The sequence below is a fragment of the Budorcas taxicolor genome, chromosome 7 (assembly GCF_023091745.1).
Source record: "Budorcas taxicolor isolate Tak-1 chromosome 7, Takin1.1, whole genome shotgun sequence".
NCBI lineage: Eukaryota > Metazoa > Chordata > Mammalia > Artiodactyla > Bovidae > Budorcas > Budorcas taxicolor.
This window is the reverse complement of record NC_068916.1, coordinates 9,224,667-9,229,998: the sequence shown is the minus strand read 5'-3', so window position 1 is coordinate 9,229,998 and position 5,332 is coordinate 9,224,667.

The window sequence follows — 5,332 nt, the reverse complement described above, 5'->3', positions numbered from 1 at the left end:
TCTCTGTTTAATAGATGAAAGCCTTACATCAAAAAAATAAAAATAAAACAAGTCCCCAGAGAACTGATGTTATAGGATCTCCTTAGCAGACAATTAATAGACTTTACCAGAACCTGTCACCTCCAGCCCCACCCCAGTCCTCTCTGTGCCCATCAGTTAGGACCCCTGGGAAATCTTCCTTGAGAACACAATAGTTCAGAAATATTATAGACCTGACTGGTGTTAAAGAGCCCAATGGGACATGCACCTGGCACAGTGTGCCAGACTCCACTAGCACGGTAACCGCTAGAAGCCAATTTCAAGTTTTCTGAGTGAACAGGTCATGAGATTTTTCAGTGACACCTGGGGCTCATTAAAAGTTGACTTGCAATTCCCTCCCTCCACTTCATTTGTGTGAATGAAAGAGTCCCTAAGGATCAGAGCTGCAGGCAGATGAGGTATGATGAATACCTCAGGGATAAGATGCAGAAAGAGCCACAGTTTCACCCTACTCTGGAGGAATGGTCTCAGATAATGTTCCCACTAAGCTCAAGCCCAAACTTGGGCATTTGATTAGCATCAAGGGACTTAAGTGGGAATTGGAGGTGGCATTCTCTTCCTTTAAGCCATGAAAGCCCCACAGCTCCAAACAGCCAAATGCTACAGCATTCCCTATGGTGCTCTGGTCAGAGGAACTGAAAGCATGCTAAGCCCCTGGTGCTCACGTGGTCACTGTGAGCACTGCAGGCTGCTGGGTTTGCACAGAAGTGAAGGTGTCCAGAGCTTTGAGGGCAGCTGATGCTTCTGCTTCCATTGTAGTGCTCACTGTGCTCTGTTGTGTAAATTACTGATCAACACCTCCCTACCTCCCCCACTAGACTGGCAGCCCTGAGAGGGTAGCACCACTCTGAACTTGCTCACCAGTATGTTCCCACAGGTTGGCGCCTAATAAGGGCTCATTAAACACTTGCTGAGAAAACAAACAACTTTATGTGAAAGTCTGTGAACTGCAAAATCCTTCTGAAATGTGATTGGCTATTCCTTTATTTATCTGAAGTTCACTTTTCAGGTGCAGTGGACATCACCAGAATCCACTTCCCCTTGTGTCTGTAAGCATGGCCAGAATTCTGTGTGTAAATGAGTGTCATCTCATGCCTGTAACAGGCTTCCAGTGGCTCAGATGGTAAAGAATTCACCTGTCAATGCAGAAGTCGCGGGGGATGTGGGTTCAATCCCTGGGTTGGGAAGATCCCCTGGAAGAGGACATGGCAACCCACTCCAGTATTCTTGCCTGGAGAATCTCATGGACAGAAAAGCCTGGCAGGCTACAGCCCATTAGCATCACAAAGAGTCAGACACAATTGAAGTGACTTAGCAAGCATGTTTTTGGCAATTTCATCCATGTCATTTTAGGCCACTTTGATCTCTCCATGCCCTTCCTTGCTGCCCAAGTGTCCTGTCATCTTGGCTTTCTTCTGTTCCTTGGATGGGCCATCGTTCTTCCTCTTTAGGTCCTTTCTATATGTTGCCCCTTCTATCTGCTCTCTCTCTGCCCCTGGAGTGGATCGCCTGAGCTGAAATGCCAACTTCTCTGTGAACCACCCCTCCAAACTACCCCTAGCCCGCCTTACTCTCTATGGATTATCTTTGTTTTTTTAAGATTTTTTTTTATGTGGACCATTTTTAAAGCATTGAATTTGTGACCGTATTGTTTTTGCTTTATGTTTTGGCTTTTTGGCCCCAAGGCATGTGGGATCTTAGCCCCCTGACCAGAGATCAAACCCACATCCCCTGCATTGGAAGGCGAAGTCTTAGCTACTGGAACACCAGAGAAGTCCCTCTACTATGAATTATCTTGTTGGGCTCTCATAGATAATAATTGCCTTATCATCCTAAAACACTTCACTCTCTTGTCTAATTTCAGTTATTTATCATCTGTCTCTTCTGTTCCACTGTAATTTCCATGAGAGCGGGTATTGTGTTAGCTATACTCATGGCGTTCTCCCCAGAGATGGGCTCATATGTTCCATACATATCATTTGAACACATGGTTGTTGGGGCTGAACTTCCTCTGCGCTGGAGCTAAGAGTTATTTCATGCACAGCCTTTAAATACCAAGGCTGGTCATGCTTATCAAACTCACCAGTGACTGTGGTGAGTTCTGGCTTTTCCCACTTGTCAGAGAACAGTTTAAGCATGAGATTTCCTTCCTCTATTTTGACCAGTCACTTGCCCCAGAAAAAGAGGGGCCCCTTGAGCAAAATGTTGACCAAGACTTTGAAGAACTCTTTCCTATGGAATCCTTAGTTGGAATTTTATTTTATTAATATTTAACAGTCTACATCAGTTCAGTTCAGTTGCTCAGTCGTGTCTGACTCTTTGTGACCCCATGGACTGCAGCACACCAGGCTTCCCTGTCCATCACCAACTCCCAGAGCTTGCTCAGACTCATGTCCATCGAGTCAGTGATGCCATCCAATCATCTCATTTTCTGTTGTCCCCTTCTCCTACAGAGATAAAGATAGTTTGTGCTAGAGATGAAAGATGACAGGGAGCCAAATTTCCCTTCTAAAAGGCAAGAACATTAGTCATTCAGATACTGGAGATAAATGCAATGAAAATGTGACAGACCAGCTCCTTTAACTTCCCTGAAACCCATCAAGGTGGAGATCCAAAAAGGAAATCCTTTGACAACCACAAACACTAAAGATTATCTACCAAGTTCATATATCTGAGATCAGATTGAAGATCCATAGGACACTGTCCCATGCTTCCTAAGTCAAAGGCATTGAGGAAAGTAGATAGAGGACATTTTTCTTTCGGTTAAATTTTTTTAAAAATTGGAATATAATTGCTTTATAATGTTGTGTTAGTTTCTTCTGTACAACAAAATGAATCAGCTATATTTATATGGGTATCTTGTCCCTCTTGAACTTCCCTCTCCATTGCCATCCCACCCATCTAGGTCATCACAGAGCCCCGAGCTGAACTCCTTGTGCTACACAGCAACCTCCTACTAGCTATCTATTTTATACCCGGTAGTATATATATGCTACTCTCCCAATTCACCTCACTTTCTCCTTCCCCCACTGTGTCGACGTGTCTGTTCGAGAGTATTTTTCTTAAGGGTGAGATGAGGGTCTGACCCATTTTGTCATCTGTAGATGTGAGCATAGATTCTGGCAGGGGCTCATGAATGTTTGGGAAATGAAATGACTTGAACCAATGGAGAGATCTAGAAATGCATGGGTCCCGCCTAGTTGAGCAAAGCTACAAGGTTGTGGTCCCAAGAGACTTAAGTTATTCAACACGATTTCTTCAGTGGCCACACACTACTCAGCACATAGTAGGTGCTCAACAAATATCTATGAGACAAGTGTAAGAATAGCACCTATAGTGCATGAAAAAATTTGAAGTGGTAGTAGAGGCGGGGGGTTCACCTTCACCAAGCACCAACTCTGTGCCAGTCTCCTTACATGCCTTGTGTCTCTTATCTGTATAATTCAGCCCCATTTTACACAGAAAGAAAATGAAGCTCAGAGAGGTCAAGTCACTCATCCAAAGTCACAGACCCCCCACAAGGCAAGGTTGCAAGATGAAGCTGGACTCTGACCTTGATCTCCTCTACTGTGTTCCCAGTCTTAGTATTGACTCCTTTTGGTGACCCTACTCATATTTCCTGACCTCCCTGGGCATTTAGGAACAGTAAGAAAACATCTTTCTCCTTGGTCTTGGATTCATTTCTTGGTTGATCATCTATTCCTCTGATGTCCTTTCCTATTCTGAGTGGTGCCAAGAATAATTCACCAAGATTTCCCCCCACACTCTGAGTCTTCTGCTGTTTCAGTGGCAAAGAGCTTGGTGGAAAGTGTTGGCTGGCCCCCTGGTCCAGGCTGGCATCTGCCAGTGCCAAGTTGGCTGCCCTAGTCCCTTCCTGTTCTTTGCTTCCAGCCCATCATTTCCCTTGGCCTTAGAGTGATGGTTCTAAGGTGCCTTCAAGCCCCTTCACAATTTGGTCCTGGTCTGAACTCCTAGTCTCCCCTAACCCTGTTCTGGGCATTTCTCTACATCTTCCCTCATCCTGGTTCCTCTGCCTGGAATGCCCTGCCTACACTGTGTGCCCAAGGACTCATGTTCATCCTTTAAAGTCCAGTTCAGATGACATCTCCTCGTTCTCCATCCTGTCCCATAGGGTCTTATGGCACCATGTATGTCCTTCATTAATTATTTTCTTCAACATATATATTTATTAAATATTTTATGCATGTACATGCTCAGTTGCTTCAGTCTTGTCTGACTCTTTTGCAACCCCACAGACTGTAGCCTGCCAGGCTCCTCTGTCCATGGGATTCTCCAGGCAAGAATACTGGAGTGGGGTGCCATGCCCTCCCCCAGGGGATCTTCTCAGTGCAGGGATCAAACCTGCCTCTCCTGCATTGCACGCAGACTCTATTGCTGAATCACCAAGGAAGCCCATTCAATATTTACTGTTCTATTTTGTGTTTATCATTTTAGATGCTGGGAACACATGCAGCTAGTGAGATGCCCTCTTTGCACCAAGGAGGGCTGCAGGAGTCTAGTAAGATACACAGACACATGATTGGGTGATGGCAACACTATGTTATGGGGAGTTTCAGGGGAAGCAGAGAGGCACCTCATCCAGTCAGGGGTGTGGGGGGCAAAACTGGCTTCCTGAAAGAGGTGACATGTGACCTGAGACTGGTTGATTGAGGCAGATAGGAATGAGGAGTTGGGCATGTAGTGGCACCTGGGTTAAGAGAGAGGCTGGCACATTCAAGAAACTGAAAATGTCCCTGTCTCATTTTAGCTTCGAGATATAAAAGTGGGAGCAGGTATCGGAACTGGAGGAAACATACCCAACCCCCCCCCCCCCCCCCCCCCGCCCCCGGAGGAGCCCGCCACTTCCCCTAGAATCCACCCGTGAGTCCAGCTTGATGCCTGGCAGGGGTTTGAGGGTTCCTGTCACCACGTCTCCACAGATGACTCGTCTGGAATCGGGCCAGGAGGAGGCTCACCTAAGTCACTATCAACAGCCACACAGCGCAGGTGAGGGCAGGCAGGATGCTTAGAGTTCTTCTCCAAGACAATGTGTGATCATGTCCCTGTCCTTGCAGGATCCTTCCCAAACCCCATAGCCCAGGGGCCCCCAACCTCCGGAAACGAATGCCTGATGATCTGAGAAGGAGCTGATGTAATAAAAATAGAAATAAAGTGCAAGTAAATGCAAACCAGCCCCCTTTCCTGGCTTGTAGAAAAATTGTCTTCCATGAAACTGATCCCTGGTGCCAAAAAGGTTGGGGACTGCTACCATAGGCCAGCATATGGAAATGAT